Source organism: Mytilus edulis, chromosome 11 (genome assembly GCF_963676685.1).
Source record: "Mytilus edulis chromosome 11, xbMytEdul2.2, whole genome shotgun sequence".
Lineage (NCBI taxonomy): Eukaryota > Metazoa > Mollusca > Bivalvia > Mytilida > Mytilidae > Mytilus > Mytilus edulis.
In genome coordinates, this window is record NC_092354.1 from 42,771,720 (window position 1) to 42,790,747 (window position 19,028).

Below are 19,028 nucleotides of genomic sequence, written 5' to 3' on the forward strand. Positions count from 1 at the left end.
TACAGTAGTACAGTCCTGTAACTGCTTATACCCATTTCTTATCCCCTTTAGTTTGATAAACTCACAGAATATCATATATTTACATTGTGCCACATCTCCTTATTTTTATATGCATTACTATAACATGAACAATTGTAATTCAAATCTATATATCAAAGCAAAATGAATTTCACTACTTTCATTCATGCATCCTTTGGAAAAATATAAGTTCTAAAATGACACAATATATGTTTATTTATATAAAAATAATATTTAGTTTTCGACTCTTAACAGGTATAAACAAGAATGTGTCCCCAGTACACGAATGCCCCACTCGCACTATTATTTTCCATGTTCATTGGACCGTGACATTGGGGTAAAAACTCTAATTTGGCATTAAAATTAAAAAGATCATATCATAGGGAACATGTGTACCAAGTTTGAAGTCGATTGGACTTCAACTTCATCAAAAACTACCTTGACCAAAAACTTTAACCTGAAGAGGGACAGACGGACGGACGAACGGACGAACAGACGAACGGACGCACAGACCAGAAAACATAATGCCCCCCTACTATCGTAGAAGGGGCATTAAAATGCACAGCTGTGTCATGATTTGTGAAATCTGTGCTGAAAACATAGGCATTTATGGTGTTTGAGTAATTCCATCTGTGAAGCTCAACATTAGCTCGTCAGTTGGTGGTGGACAGTTATAAATCTTTCCTGCAGGATGAATGTACATCTGTTCAGGAAAACCAATTTCACAAATCAAAACTTTCCTCTAGATTTCTCCTACAATATTCATCCAGTTTAGTTCTTTTGGTTTAACGGGACACCGTCCTGATTTTTAATTTTGTAAACCATTCAGTCTCTTGCTTACAAATGGTGCATGAAAATAGGATGGGAATGCATGGCAGTAGACAAGTCTCTATAAAGTGGGTATGTGCCCTGAAAAAAGTTTTATAACATTAGCTTTTTTGAAACTTGTGAAAGACTTGTGCAACACACATACCTAAATAACTATAACATAGGTGGAGAGCATCATTCATGTCAATGTTTTGTTCCTGTTTACATTGTCATTGATATTTTTCAAGAAAGCCCGAGGCATAGCTCATGAATTCTTATCATTACAACCGAAATTTACATAATTACTGCTAAAATAATTATCAGTATAATATATCTCTTGTAGAAAAACCATACAATTGTAGTATTAACCAAAAAATGTCAAACAGATGATATTGAATCGTAATCCCAAAAGTTATGACGTCTTGAATTCACCCCCCTTTTTATTCTAAAACGATAATTGCGGTTGCAAACAGACTTTGGTTTACTTGAATGGCGATTATATAAATAACAGTATATATTTCTTAAAGAAAATAAAGTTTTACCATGAATAGTTTCCTGAACGTAGTCGTTTTCCGTAAAATGTGCCTTGCAAACAACAGCTGATTGATATATGTTCTACGATTGCATCGCACATGACAATCTACGTTTGAGCCATGACGTTGATCCAATTTTTCCTTCTTATTAAGTCATTTAGAAATGCAAGTCCTCCTCTTAAATGACACTCAGGTACACACCAACAAGGACTAGGCATCGTTAATTGTGTGATTGTTTTGCAGTGGAAAAACGGAAGTTAAGGACGGAACTGACTGGTCTCGCTAATAAGAGACAAGAAGAATTTTAGAGACAAACAGCGACAAGAAGTTTAATTTAGTGACGAAGCGACAATAACTAACAAGGGACAAGCGAATCGTAATTCTCTCACGAGGCTATTCTCATTTGATGTGAAAGGGTGAAGCTACTTTTATCAAATATGTCCCTATGAAAAAGAAGAATTTCACTGTTAGAAAGGAAATGATATTGCATGGTTTTGATTCAATAAATTCTTTAATAGGAAATTGATTTTTTTTTGTTTTGATGGCCAATTTTTAGCGTGTGCATAAAATATATATTTTTTTATATCTAATAAAAACTAATCCCTTTCTTCTTAATAAAAACATATTTTTTTCTATCAATGTACAGTAATATAAAAAATGTTTTATAACCGCCCCTATAATAAAAAATAATGCATGTTTTTTTAATATCTATGGGGAATAAGTTGTTGCAATGACAATTTTTTTATTTATGTATAGTCGCTATATAGTCTTCTTGACGCTTCTTCTCGATAAATTAATTATATTGGCGCTTCTTATCACTTTTTGACGCTTCTTGTCTTTAATTAGTGGAACCCTATTCAGGAACGATAATTTCATATTTTACATAACTGAGACCGAATTAACTATAAAGTCATACGGCTTCACGTACAGAAATACTTTAAATTGTATATTATGCAATATAATTCACGGTCAGTCGACTTTTAATTATAATATCATGTTATATCAACGAGTGAAATGATTTTAAAATATCTTTAGATCGCAAATAGTACTCGAAATTGAACGGACCTCTTTCCACACGGAATTCGAATAATGATAGTTTGTAATCAGATTGACTGCTTATAATGCAAAAGACACATTAATAAACAGATTTTTAAAACGAACAATACACACTGATCGTTTCTTTATTTCCCAATGTAAATGAAAGGAACAAAAACCAATACATACCACAAAAAGTAGAGGAGAAATTTAAACATTTCCGGATCTATTTCTTGCAAAATGACCCCCAGCAAAGATTTGCGTAAGGTAAGATGAACCTCATGACTTGAAAGTCAGGCCTTAAAGCACTGCCTTTAAAAACGATGTTGGTAACAATGATAACGGGCACTGAATATATGTTCCAATGCCTATCAAATTCAACCATATTTGCAGTTATTTATGTGTATATCTATGAAAGGACGTATTTTAGATCGCAATAAATTATTAAACGTGTTGTTTTATATTTTTAAATGTTAGTTATGTTTTCTTGTTAGTTATATGTCCTTGATCTATGTAGCCACTATCAGCAATATTTTAATTTCAGGATAGAATTTACTATACAAAATGAAAGCATCACTTTAACACATGACTACAAATTTTTTTTAGCATAAATTTACGGTGCCAGCATGTCCTCCTGTTATTCAAAATATTGATACTAACAATATTCTAGTAGTTTTGATACCTCATGCTGACTTGTACAACAAAATTATTTGACCGCATTAACTAAAACTGACCATATATGCACTTTAATTTGTTAATCTATATACCCTTATAGATAATCAGCCATATTTTTTTATGTCAGGATTCGATGTATAATACCATGGACAGCAATATTGCAATACAATAATAACATTTTTTTGTTCGCATAAATTAATGGTGCCAGCAGGTCATCCTTTTTATTCAAAATATTGACACGTATCAAAATTTCAGTAGTTTTGATACCTCTTGCTGACCTGTGCAACAAAATTATTTGACTGCGTTCACCAGAACTGATCACTTGTCCACTTTATTTGTAAATCTATATACCCGCATAGTAAATCAGCAATATTTTTTCAAATTTTTGTTTCGCATAAATTTAGGGTGCCAGCATGTCATCCTTTTATTCAAAATTTTGATACGTAACAAAATTTCAGTAGTTTTGATACCTCATGCTGACTTGTACAACAAAATTATTTGACTGCATTAACTAAAAGTGACCATATGTGCACTTTAATTTGTAAATCTATTTGATTGAATGACGATTCATAATGTCTACTAAAATAAAGAAAAAAAATGAATCTTTAATTAACCGTTATTCTGATATTATTCACATCGTATTCAAAATTGTTGTGTAAGTCATTTACCAGAACTGATTGCAAATTGAAATTAAAGGTTTAATGGTAATTTACGTAAAAATGCAATCAACATTATGTTCTCTTTCCTCTGATAAGCTCTAAATTTTGTGATTGAAATACAGAAATGCTCAGATTCGTATTCAACAAAAAAATAAAAGTTCATGCATACTTAAATGATTTCCATCTTATTCAACTTTACTTATCTAAAGTCATGTATGACTAATGGCGAATGACGTTGCATTATTTCTGATGTGAAATAAGACAAATTTGCATTTTTTTTTTAGAAATGTGAACAAAATTTGAGCACCTTTTCGATTTAAACATGCTAAATGTTATGAAATATTACATTTTGAAGGTTGCTGACAATTTTATGAAATAATTATAGCTTGAATCACTTGCACAATCAGTTTTCTAGACATATCTTAATAGATTTACAAAATTAAAAGCATAACTTTGTTATATACGATCGGGATATATACCTAACTATATTTAAAATTATTCGAAAATTACACATGCCGAACCAACGTTAAACATTTGCGCTGTAAACATCATTGAGTTGAAGGGGAAGTGGACGTACAGCGGACAATATTAGGCTATTTTTTTGTCAAAGCACCAATCTTTAAATTTGAAAATGGTTTACCAAACTTGAGATATGACTGATATTATTCTTTTAAAGGTCTTTTCTGAAACAAAATTTATGTATTTCGCTTTCCCAGAAGCGTTCAAAGGATGGAATATCCAGAAACATACATTTAAACTAATTTGGACAATGAAAACAGACTGCTGAAATAACAATAAATCAAAATTATTTCTATAATGTTTTCAATTGAACTTGGATTTACATAACACTTTACATCTATCTCAATTATACATTGAGATAAGAAAATGCCAGGTTGTTTGGTAGTTAAATTTATTGCGATCAAATGTAAGGATTTAAACAATACATAAAAAAGCTAGAATATTAAGTTCGGACTAAATTCAAACGGTCACCTTTAATTTTGTTTCATAACGTTTCCCCCAAAAAAAACTTTTCATAAATTATAGATTTATCTCGATTATATATTATTCTTACAGAATGCTGAGTTGTTTGGTCTTTTAGTGTATTGCTGTCAAAATTAACGATTTATTTAATAGGTAGAAAAAGCTAGACTTTTCAGTTCAGACAGAATTCAGAAAGTCACTTTTTCATAATTTTTTCAAATCAACTTGAATTTTGGTCTTACGTTACAGCTATCTCAATCAGATATTAATCTTACAGAATGTTAGAGGTTGGTTGATATTGTGGTTTATCCCAATTAAATGCATATGACACGATGTCCCACGTAGATCATTTAAATTATGAATTTGAGAACTTATAAATAACATTTTAAAGATGTTGGCATGTTTCACATAAAACAATTTGCTGAACATAGCTGTAATTCGATTTATGTATATTTTAAACTCCTTGAACATTAATAATGAATTCATAAATATTCAAAAAGGCTGTATGATTGATGTTGATATGATTTTTAAGTATCATCTGATATGAGTTTTAAGTATCATCGTTGTATACATCTACACAAATAAATGAATATGTTTTGATATAATGAAAACATACATTGAATATCAAATTATATTATACACCTTGCGTTTACAATTTCAGACATCATCTTCCTTTTTTTTTACGATCTAACAAAAGGTAGTATTGCCACCAACTGTGGTTTCTTTCCAGCATGATTGTAGTTCAATTCCTCAATTATTCAAATATATAATAGGCTTCCAAAAAACACCGATAGACACTTCTTTTGAACTACTTTATAATTTAAAAATATGTGTGACTCCATTTGTAAATTGATCCATCTGTTAAACAAGATGAAAAATAAAATAATAATAAAATTTGATTAAACTAGTAAAATACCAATTTTTTCTTGGTATCTATCACAAGTTTCGTAAAGAAACTGTGTTGAAGAGATCTCGACCAAACGTCTTAGCAGATTAAAGAAGCCAATATCTAAATCACCTAGTAGCAACAACATATAACATCGCATATACAAATAATCTTAAATCATCTTCAGATATCTCCGACTGAAAGGATTGCAACTTTTTTTTAAGTAAGACTCTACTGAATACTGTGATAAATGATCAGTACCTACATACAAGAATATACAAAACCTTATAACACCATAATTGTCAAACTCCCTTTTGACCTTTTTGACCATCAAGCAAGGAATATTTTGAATGTAAATAACAAACTTACCAATAAGCGTTTGAATTTGATGAAATTCAAACACAATTTAAGCATTTTGCCCCTGATATCATGTTATTATGTTAAAAACAGCCAAATCTTATGTACGTAAAGTAAACTTATTCAATGGTGGTCCACAATTTCGATTAAAATATGGAAATGATTGCATTCTTATTCAACAAAAACAAAATTGTATGTATATATATATATTTTTTTTTAAAGGTCAGCTGAAGGACGCCTCTGGTAGCAGGAATTGATCGCTGCATTGAAGACCTGTTGGTGACCTTCTGCTGTTGTCTGTTCTATGGTCGGGTTGTTGTCTCTTTGACACATTCCTCATTTCCATTCTCAATTGTATACATATCCTTAATCATTTACCTTCTATATTCAAATCGTTCTCATAACAACATATGAATGACACGATGATCCATTTGTTATAACGTAGGCAACATGACGTGTGTCACATATGAAGCAGGATCTGCTTTTTCTTCCAGAGCACCTGAGATCACCCCTAGTTTTTGGTGGAGTTCATGTTGCTTATTCTTTAGTTTTCTATGTTGTGTCATGTGTTTATTTGTGTGTCTGTTTGTCTTTTTCATTTTTAGCTGGACGTTATCAGTTTATTTTTGATTAATGAGTTTGACTGTCTCTCTAGTATCTTTCGTCCCTCTTTTACAGTTATTTACAATAACTTATATGGAAGCGATTATAATGACTAATAGCGAAGAGGTAGTATTTTTTTCTGATTTGAAATAAAAAAAATATTGCACGTTTAAGCAATGTTGCCAAATTTAGCTTGACCCATTTGCACAACCGGTTTTCTAAAATATCTTAATATATTGACATATGCTTCTTTAAATGTTTACAAACAAAATTAAAGGTATCACATATGTATATGTTATATACACTATAGAGATATGCCTAACTGTACTTGAAAAGTTAAGAAAATTTTACTTGCCGAACTAAATTTAAAGTATTTTGTAAAATTACCCTTTTTTCAAAGTACAACTCTTTGAAATTAAAAACTTTTTGCCGAACTCAAAGTTTTCTGACTGACATACTTCTTTTGAAAGTTCGTTTCTGATATAAATATACACAATTCGTGGAAGCTTTCATTATGAGGAATTTCCAAAAACATACATTAAATTAGTGTGCGCATAATAATAATAATAATAATAATAATAATAATAATAATAAATAATACCATAATATTTATATAGATAAAAATAAGGATAATAATAATAAAAATAACAAAAATAATGCTTCTACTACTATTATGCATTGGTCTGTATTGGATATTTTTAGATAACAGGAGACTCCCAAAAGTATGTATTATTTAATAAAGATCTTATAAAGCTGAAACCAAACTATACTGACCGACTTTGAAAACGCAAAACTCGTTTTGGGGATTTTGTTTTTATCAAATCATGTTTGATCCTCATACAACTAATATTCATGCTTATCATACTTCTTTCTCTTTCGAAGGAATCAACATCTGAATTACTTGTGGTTATTGATTATACCGGATTATTTAGATCGCCCGAATTTCAGAAAGCGAAATTTCGAACCAATAAAGATTTTTTTCATTTATTTTTGCTTTGTGAAACAGTTGGTTCAATCCTTGGACACAATTAAATCAGTTAAAAAATGTTGCACCTCCATATTACTAAAACTAAGGAATAAATATCTGAATCAACCCATTAGAATACTGCAAACAGGTAAACGCGAACGTGCTGTAACCAAACAATTTGACGTCAGAAATTCGTCTTACTGTCCTTCCGAGAATGGTACCGGTAGACCGGATTTGTCGAAGACCATCAATGACCAGATCAACATGTAGTGACAATGCAACGTCAATGGAATTTGATTACGCAACGTCATTTTCGAGACAGGTCCTCAGCCGCAACGTCAACTGCTAATCAAATTTTTAAATGCCATTAGGCACATAAATGTTTCCAATTAACGGAACTGCCAAGGAATCGACTGCGGGAGATCATTTAAAGCCCTAAAGTTTCAACCGCATAATTGCTAAATCCCATTGTAAAGGGTGGAACAACGGCAAACTCAGAATGTGTAAAACAGAACCAAAACGTGCCGAAAATAGTTGACTGACCTTTCAATCATTTTTGAGTTTGTTACAGTCAGTCATTGCTTTTGACGGTAACACGTTCATTGGTAAGGGTAAAAACCAGGGTTTCGGTGTAATCCACAACATTTAAACTTTGAAAGTTGGGTTTGTGTTGCTTATTCTTCAGTTGTCTATGTTGTGTCATGTGTTCTATTGTTTGTCTGGTTGTCTTTTGTCATTTTTAACCAGGCGTAATCAGTTTATTTCTGATTTATGAGTTTGACTGTTCCTCTGATATCTTGAAGTCATGATAGAACTTTCTGTTCAAAAGTTTGTTTACAAACAAATGCATATTTGAAAATGGGTATACAAAAGAATAAGCTAGTGTTGCATTTTTAAATTCGGTCAGTATATATGTTTAACGAAATTTTAATTTGACAGTGGGCAGTGCATGATATTTTCAAATCTTTGTCATAAATCGTACGAATGACACGGTGTGCCATGTAGCTTTTTCAAACTGTTAAACGTATATGTAAGTCGATTCATGTATTTTTAACTCCTTGAACATTAATAATAAATTCATAGATATTCAAATGGGCTGTATAATTGTTGTTGATATCATTTTTAAGTATCATCGTTATAAAACAATACCCACACAAATGGAAATGTGTAATGAATATAATGCAATATAAATTGAATATCAAGTTTCTTTTTACACATTGCGTTTCCAATTTAAGACATCATTTTCTTTTGTTACGATCTAACAAAGTCATATACAATCCACCAAAAATTATTAACATCACCTGATGTGTTTTTCTTTCCATTATGTTTCAATAAATTACAATATATATAAGGCTGCCAAATTTCATCGATAACAAGTTCATGTATACTAATTGATAATTAAAGAAATCACTGTGAAGACATTTGCTAATTGATACATATGTGAAACAAGACGAAAGTAAATGTAACTCATTAAGAATATATTATTCTAGTCAAAACAGAAAAGACAATCAATCATTAGGATAGTTGTTTTGTTGATATCTATCACGTGTGTATTGGAAAAAACAAGATCGAAATCACCTGGTAGCACAAACATATAAAATCGCATATAAAAATATCGTGAATCATCAAAAGAAACCTCAGACTTAAAGAATTTGACATTTAGTTTAATAAGAATATATTATGATATTAGTTATCTTGGTGTAATCAGGGGTAAACAGCATTTTACACCGTTGTTGAAATAGCAGAATGGGTGTATGAATTTTCACAACGGTAGAAAATTCCATATACCCCTGAATGCAACAAGATAACTAGATTATTTCTTATCAACAATTCATTTACCCATTTTGAAACCAGAATGTAAAATCGAAAAATGGTAATGAAAAATTTCCATCCTTACATTTTGTTAACGTTGCTGTGCATTGTTAAATACTTTTTTTCTTAATTTTTAAAAAGATTCAGAAATGTTTTGGGTTGTTTTGAGTTTTCCGAAAGAAAAAAAAGTTGTAGGTCCGGTAAGGGCCGATTTCAGCCTCAAATTTCAGGTTCATTTAACGAAAGTTTGTGGACACTTTTTGAACACTCAAGTGTCTATAATAATTGGTTCGATTAGTTTATGTGAAAGATTTCAACTGATTTCGTCATTAACAACGGTCTGATTCAAGCTTAAATATGAAAAATCTATCAAATATATATGCCAACAAACGTTACTTTTCAAATGTTTTTTGTCAAAAATTAAAGTGGCCGCATCCGTGTTCATCCTCAACCTTTATATATGTTTTGTATTATCATCAAATACAACTTATATTTCAATATTATGAATTAACACAAATGCGGCCACTTTCATTTTAGACGGAAACCGTCTTAAATTAACCAAAGTGCTAAAATTTTGAAGATTTCAGTAACTTAGCATGACTTTATGATGCTAGAACGCGATATTTGTGCATTGTATTGTCAAAAACAGCTCATATTTATGTAGTAGAAGCATTTTACTTTCCAAAATATAGCTTAAAGATTACTTTTACACAATTTTCGAAAACTGCTATGTTTTGGGGCCAAAAAGGGGTATTACTGAATCTACTCCTTTGTCCTATTTTTTTTTTCTTTTTATGAAAATGTGTTAAAATTTTTATTTTATGAAAAAAAATCTTTATAAAGAATCTTTAAAAGAGTCTGGTAAAATTTTATTTTTCCCGGGGTGAACAAGGAAGCAGTATTTTTTACACCTGGGTAATTACCCAATCAGATTGCAGTATTTTAGCAGCATATGAAATAATATAAGCTATCTGTAGATATGGATATTTTAACACCCTGAAGTATCCAAGTATAGCCTGAGACGCAGCCGAAGGGTGAACAGGGCACTGAAGGGTGTTAAAATATTTAGAGAAATTCGACTTTAAAGTTTACCGTGAAAATAAACTTTTTATTTTCATCTTTCAAATTTCTTTTATTGAAAGCTGGGGTTTTGACATATTTTTAACGGGGTGTAGGGTATACCTTTTGGTATAACCTTCAGATAGACAAAAAAAAGACGTTTCTAATCTAAAAACAGAGAAAGTGAAATAAGTCGAATTTGGCACTCAAAATTGTGAGAGTTACATCATACACGGTGTGACGTAAAAGTGGAACATTTACATTGCTAGTTCAGTAGTCACATTCATTGACAATGCGATAGATTAGTGATGAATTTACAAAAAGAAGTTCAAATCAGATTTAATCGTTAGTTGATTAAGTATCTAATTATACAAACATCATAAACAATCTACAGCATTCGATGTATCATAAGGAACAACCATGGAACTAATGAACATGGCCGTGAATTTCCTCGATGTTATGGGTATCAATGTCCGGGTATATGGATTAACAACACTCAGTGGCTATCGGTTTTGTTACGACGTGCGTTAACCAATCAAAATCCTAGAAATATACTTCTCCGGGGGTAAGACATACTATATCTTTCACTAATAACGTGCCACTGTATACTGTCCCTGTGGGAAATGATTATAGTGGATATAAAAGCATATACAAAACCCAATAACACCGTCATTGTCAAACACGGCTATGACCAATCGCCTTGTCCGTATTTCCTATGTAAAAAGCAGACTAATCAATAAACCTTTCAAAATACAAGCATTATAATACAAATATTTGCAAGAGTTGTCGTACGTTTATTTACAAATCTACAAAGCGAGTCACATGTATCAAAACTATAGGTCAACGTTTGACCTTCAACAAGAAGCAAAACTGTAATTCAAAGCTACGGTACAACACACTATGACACACTGATACTTATAACTTATAATAATTAGTATGCGAAGAAAAATGAAACTTTTTTCGTAAGACAAACAGTACATGAAACATAATGAAAAATAGCAAAATACATCAAAAACTGAAATACCATCAGCAGCATTTTATGAGTATCTTACAAGAACCAGTTATGACAACTAGATGATTAGAGTCACAGTCATTTATTCATATAATAAATACAATCGAACTGTTGCATGGTACTAATGCGAATATAAAACATGTAATACATGTAATTTGTATAGCCATTTAATTGTTTATCTATTTAAGGAGAGGTAATTGTGCATTTATTTCGACTCGAACTTGAATGAAGTATTGATTACCTCCCTTTTATGGTGCGTCACAATACTAACATACAAGGCAACACACACGCGTGATTTATAAGAAAAATATTACCCGGAAAGGTGTTGATCATGTCACTTCCAGAGGACACATCGTTGTGCATAGTTAATGACTGAAGAGAGGTAAAATATACCGTCAGAACTTCTGGCGCATATCAAATATTAAACAGGGAAAGTATGATTGTCCCACATATAAAAAAGAAGATGTGGTATGATTGCCAATGAGACAGCAATCCACAAAAGACCAAAATGACACAACCATTAACAATTATAGGTCACCGTACGGCCTTCAACAATGAGCAAAGCCCATACCGCATATAGTCAGCTATAAAAGGCCCCGATAAGACAATGTAAAACAATTCAAGCGAGAAAACTAACGGCCTTATTTATGTAAAAAAATGAACTCTTGGAATAAATTGTTTTTCCCATGTGCCAGGAAAACACAATAATATTATAATCTTTTACATATTCCTGTTATTCTACGATAACACGTAACTGTAATAATATTTTTCTGTTATTTGGTGTATCCATATTTCATTCCAGGGTTTCGTTCTCTATATTATATTGAAGCATGTTTAAAAAAGATTATAATGTTTTCGGAAATTGAGGATCCGAGATTTGATTACTATCAATAGTACACTTCTCTTTAAAACACACACACTTATGATTTTAGGACTGTCAAAGAAATACACGTTTGGTCGACTAAAATGTATATTTACATATACCTACACAGGAACAGTTTATGTTAACATATTACACAGCATATATAGAAAATGTTAAAATGATTGATGACGTCCCTTGAATGCTTTACGAGCAAAAAGGAAAGGAAAACAATGAAGTTAATCAATGAACTTTTCTTACAATATTATATTGCATTGTGGATTTTTTTATAGAAAAGATTATGATATGAAGTTTGTGTTTTAACATTGTGTATGTGCTTTGGAACGGTCAAACTGGTATTATAACATACTTGACATCTGATTTAATCGGATATAGTTCCAGTGATATTTGTCATGGCATAATAAAAACTGCCAGATCTGTATTACTTACTTTCGAAATTTATCTATTTTAAAAATTTTGATTTTTTTCAGGTTAAGTCGTTTTAAAATGTATTAAAAAAACAAACAGTACGCGAAACATAATGAAAAAACAGAAATATACAACAACAACTGAAATACCATCAGCAGCATTTGAAGAGTATCTTACAAAAATCAATTGTGGCACCAAGATGACTCTTGTCACAGTCATCCTTTCATATAATAAATAACATCTCACTGTTGCAAGGTATTAATGCGAATATAAAACATTGTGTAATACATGTAATTTGTATAACCATTTAACATGTTTAATTGTGTATCTATTAAAAGAGAGGTAAGTGTGCATTAATTTTAAATCGAACTTGAATGACGTATTGATTACTTCCCTTTTTATAGTGCATAACAATACGGACATACAAGACAACACACACGTGTGATTTATAAAAAAAAAAATATTACCCGGAAAGGTGTTGATCATGTCACTTCCAGAGGACACATCGTTGTGCATAGTTAATGATTGAAGAGAGGTATAAAAGACCGTCAGAACTTCATAAAGTAACGTCCTAAACTCGTGAAATGAATTGTTTTTCCCATGTGCCAGGAAAACACAATAATATAATAATCTTTTACATATTCATGTATTCTACGATAACACATTATGAAAACTGACACTTTCGAAATTTGTTTATTTAAAAAAAAAATTATTATAAGACACTTAGGTTTCCACTCCCTCAGGCTAAGTCGTCGTTTAATAGATTTGGCTATTCTTTTTTCATTTCTATTTTTCATTTTTTGTTATATAGCTTTAAATCTGTTAAAGTGTTTACACAATCTTGGCTTACACATGTGTAAGCACTGTAGATGACGGCCAATCTAGAAAGCGTATCCAACTCATGATGTCCATATCGTGCTATTTTCATGTTTTCATTTGTTTCCATGTTATTTGGATTTAATGTCTCATAATTTTAAGTTGACATGTGAAGTCATATGATCTTCGCTTTTTTAATTATTGTGTTGGTGCATACTGGCAATATAAATAGTCTAACTGATTAACAAGCTTTTTTTTATCTCATGGAAGTCAACTTCTAACACAGGTAACTAAAATAAACGAACGTTTATAATTTTATCCCACGGAACCGCTTTGTTTTTGTTCATTTGATTTTGTCAGACAAATACAGAGTTACTTCTCTTTTCATATATATTTTTTGGAATATTTCAGTTTTCCCATTTGAATCGTGTTCAATGACGGATGAAAAGCAATACAAATACACAAGTACTCTTTGAACTGTTTAAAAGTTAAATATAGTGTGTCATTCTAAATCGTGATACTGCGTTTCACATTTGCACTTCTTCATTTTATAAGTTTTGAATATGAAGCGGTCTTAGGTAAAATATTTATGATTAAAGTAAATATATTGTTTATTGATTTACTTTTTAGATTTAGAACGGAGAATTTCTGAAGCTAGTTCGACTTTGATATGACGGAGACATGAACACTATTTGATTTTTTTTTTTCATAACAATTTATTTTTCGTTCTTTGTTGTATATAAATTTAAATCACATTCTTCGCAGACCAAACGTGCACTTTGTATTTAGATTTATTGGTTCTAGTTTCCAAATATTAATTAACTTTGTCTGATTGAAAGTCGAACTTTTGTTATTTTTTATCAGCATGCACCATTTCTTATGTATATTTTCAAAATAAAAATTCGCCTGTATTCTTCAACATATTGTATGTATTGAATATTACACTACATTATAATGATTTGTTTTATTGTTAAAGGTATTTAAGCTATTATAATATTCATATAAAAATCTCAGCTTGGTGCAACTATGTCAGTGTATGTAGATATTTGAACTCTACATGCGCACATCTAATATGAAAAAGCACTTTGAAGGTCAATCTAAACATCATTTATGTAAAATTGAAAATACTTTACTACAGTATATACTAATCTTTACATCAATGATATTAGCAGCATGATATACAATAAACTAATCATACAATTATTGAAATGTGGTATTTGCGTTTAGTCTACAAAACACCGATCGGTAAATCATACAAAGTTAAAAATCACGAACTATGATCCTGAGTTCTAAGTATTTTGGAAACCGTCAATCTATAATTATAATCATACCAATAATAATTCATTGCAACTCAAAAGAGCTGACTTCTTTGCCAATGACACTTTAGGGAATAAACTCCAAATAGTAGTGGCATCGACCATGCAGTTTTAATACACACACCATAGACTCGCAAAATTGTTGTTAAACTCCTACAATAAACTCCTAAAATTCAAAACACATTCTTATTCTTATAAAATCCAGTAGCTTTTTTAGGTCTTAACATCTTGATTACTAAGACTAAGCAACACGAATTCCACCACAAAATCGCAGGTTCTCTGAAAGGGTTGGCAGATCTTGCTCCACATGTGGCACCCGTTGTGTTGCTTATATTATTATAAATCAGGTAAAATGTCTAATTCAGTAGGTCACAATCGTGTAAAAGGTGGAATTGTGTTACGATACAAGGAACATATCCGATATACAAAAGCATGCAAAATTACAATGAAAAATGCTAACGATATGATTGTATTAAAAGGTACTAGTTCAAGTAAAAGTACAAAGCTGATTTATATATTCAAAGAAGTAAAAAAGAACGTAATTTACATAACCCATATAGGGAGTATCAACAACTAAAATATCACTAGTAAACCGACTTTGAATTGATCAATTTGATCTGAAAAGCCCTCAAGGCTGGAAAATAAACAATTATTACGTTATTTGCAATTTTTCAAATACATTTTCAAACTGATTTACTTTTGGAAATTTAATACTGTTCAGATAGTTCGCTTACAGACAAATAACGATGGTTTCAGTCTAATTTCAGCCTGTTAAGAGGTTGTTTTTAATTTGACTTTCTACTGAAGAGTATGAAATGTTACTTAACAGTGCTGAATTGCTTGCAAGTAATTTATCTGATAAATACTACATTCATTACAGTGGATGAGTCTGAACATTGCCTGACAGGCTGAATACAATGAACTTGACTAAACAATTTTTGACTTTTCGGATGTTGAGATCAAAATACGCTTTATGTTTTTATATACAGATTCTGTTCATAAAATATGGATTAAAATAAGTCTATTTTTAGTCATGAAGCCCTATGTAATTACTTAAAAGATAAAACACAAATCTTCATCCTTATTCGCAGTAAGGTAATTGAAAATAAATGTAGCTTTGCGCTTTATGTTTAAATAACCTTGATGAAGCGTGTGTTTATCTTTTGTAAAGGCTTTTAAACTTAAAACTAAATGCACTGGTTGACTTTAAAACCTGAACTTTTAACACCTGAAGGTAGTGTTAGGTTGTAATTTAAATCAAATAAATATATTATTTAAGTATACACCATACAAATATGACAATAACTGTGTCGTTCAAACTGTTACTTTCAATTCACGTTTTTACAAAATATTCAGTTTTTGAGTAAAATTTATTTTTGAAGTTCTGCCGTCTATATACATTGAAAAAGGTTAAGCACGACCTGCTATTGTTATCAGAATTCGATTCTATAGAATTTTTAACTTATTAAATATCGAGAAATTGAACCGAATTCGAATTTTTAATTTGATTTTCCTCTGAGTTCAGAAATTTTTGTGATTTTACTTTTTTCTACATAACAAACAGAATGAAAGTGGAAGTTAAGACTATCGCTATAACATTTTTTCCAGTCGTAAAATTATTTATAATGCAGTAATAACAAATTATTCACTGTAAGGAAATCTTTTTACGTCCCTCTCTGGAACAAAGCGTAAATTTTGTTTTTCACGTAAGGATTTACTGAAACCTCTTTGGAGACAGTAAACTTGTATATGGATTGTTCATTCTGCTTGAATACTTCAATTGCTCATTTCTCATAACATTTCTATCATAAATGAGTGAAAGTTACCCCATTATTTTAATAATTCGGCCTGAAAAGTTTAAATTTTGAGAAAATAAAAGGTATAAATGGACCAAAATAGACCTTATAGACAACACAAGGACTTCCATTAGTGGTATGTATATTCATTTAGTCATCCAGTGTTTCCTATTCAACTTTGTTTAGGCAGATGAGATAAGTATTTGACCACTTATCAGCCTGGACTATATTCTGTCATGATGCGGCTTGGTTTTGATTTGTGGAAGAAGTTTTTCTCTAATTGCTGTAGATGTCGTCTTTTAATTATAGATTTTTCATTAAACTGATTATGACAAAACTTGAAGAATGCATGAAATAACCATAATAAAGTCGGGAAATTTGATTGGTTAACTTCGAATGATGGTTGTTTATTTATCTATACTTTTCACTTTATTATGGGACAGTATAAACTTTACTCATGCCTATTATTCTTTATTTGAATCAAGTTTAAATTCTGCACTTTTTTTTAAAAGTTCAAATTTAACAAGGACTACTAGGGGAAATCAATGGTGATTGTATACCTACATGTAGGAGGTGTCTGCTCTCGTCAGGCCAATTGACACTATCTCAAAATAAAATTGCAGTGATTACGAGATCACTGATGTTGATTTTGACGATGCCTTCTAGTCTTTTGACTGGCTTAAAATAAAGTCTGCGATTAATAATTTGTAAAGTCACATCCCCATGTACTCCCCGTTTGTCGCTTAATGTGTTGCTTTACTTTCGTCGAAATATATATAATAAGTAAAGAATGGTTTTAATCAAATATAAATTTGAAGGCATATACCAAACAATATGTTAAACCATATTGTATTAAATAATTTGTTTCTACGTGTTAAACGATAAAATAACTGCTCTTGCCGATAAAATACATATCTAAACAACAAATATGTATTTCTGTAATATAATGTAGTCTGAGACTCTGGATACTTTGGTTGAATACTGAAAAGAAAACAAATTCTCTTAAAAATAATATACACGTTAGTAATATTGATAATAATTTAAGACGTTGATTACGTTTATTCTAAACTTTTTAAGTCCGTATATATATATATATATATATATATATTCTCAAATACTGCTAATTATCTTTATCTGAGCGAACCATATTTTAGGCTTGTTTGTGTGTTTCGAGTATATTTTAACATCCCCATCTTTGCTATCGGGTGATTGGTAATGTACAGTAATTAGGCATTAGCGCAAATATGGCCTTTGGTCTTTTAGACCACAATGCGTAAATATCTCTGAATAAACATTATAATTAGATCAATGCTTTGATGTCACAGGTACATGCATATGTATACAAGCTTACTGTAACCACAACTTCCAATGTAGTTTGTATTTAGCTCTATCATCGTGTTTCAATTTAAAAAGATTAGTTGATTGATTTGTGTTTGCGTTACGCAGCATTAGCATAGAACGACTATAATGTGTCTAGAGCTTATTCGAATGTTATAACAATAAAATGTTTATTTTCAAAATCAGACAAATAGGTCTTTGAGATCTTATAAAACTCTGCCGTATGTTTGCCCCTGTCCCAAGTCAGACGCCTCTGGACTTTCTTTTTCTTGAAATATTTATAATTTTAGTTTATTTTGTATAATTTAGAGTTTAGTATGGCGTTCATTATAACTCGACTAGTATAATCATTTGTTTAGGGACCAGCAGAAGGATGCCACCGGTGCGGGAATTTCTTGCCGCATTGAAGATCTATTGGTGACCTTTTGCTGTTGTTTGTTATCTGGTCGGGTTGTTGTCTCACATTCCCCATTTCCATTTTCAATTTTAATTCAATCAACCAAAAATCTAGACTAAAGCAAATTGATTGTTTACAAATAAAAAATCAACACTTAAGATGACATGATAAATAAAAAAAAAATGTTTTAATATAACAACATTTTTATATTTTATAATATATTCCAATACTTTTAAGAATGAAACAATAATTGTAATTGGAACACTATTAAAAAATTCATACACATTATGAACATTGCAATGCTTCATACGAATATTAGCCAAATCATCACATTTAAAAAGAGGTAAATCTGTATTTCTTTCGAATAAATATAAAAGGAAGTATGTATTATTTCCCTTTGAAAGATTTATTAAAATAACTGAAGATCTGTTTGACACTTTCATCGAAACCTTTATTGATCAATCTTTAAACTATATGCATACATTGAATAGTTAATGACTGATTTATTGATTGTTTATATCATACTTACCTACAATATTTCTAATTGAATAATGGAACTCATGAATAATCAACTATACAAACATTCGGATGACAAACCTTAATACGATCTCCTTTTTAGCTCACCTGACCTGAAAGGTCAAGTGAGCTTTCCTCATCACTTGGCGTCCGTCGT

General features: G+C 30.7%; 1 long non-coding RNA gene across 1 annotated transcript; it reads right to left on the reverse strand.

Moving 5' to 3' along the window:
- Nucleotides 1-216: 216 nt before the first annotated feature.
- LOC139495623 (uncharacterized) lies at nt 217-1,438 on the reverse strand. Its single transcript, XR_011657412.1, has 2 exons — nt 1,368-1,438; nt 217-927 (listed from the first exon to the last, which is right to left on the reverse strand). It is a non-coding gene; the product is annotated as an uncharacterized lncRNA (long non-coding RNA).
- Nucleotides 1,439-19,028: the final 17,590 nt, after the last annotated feature.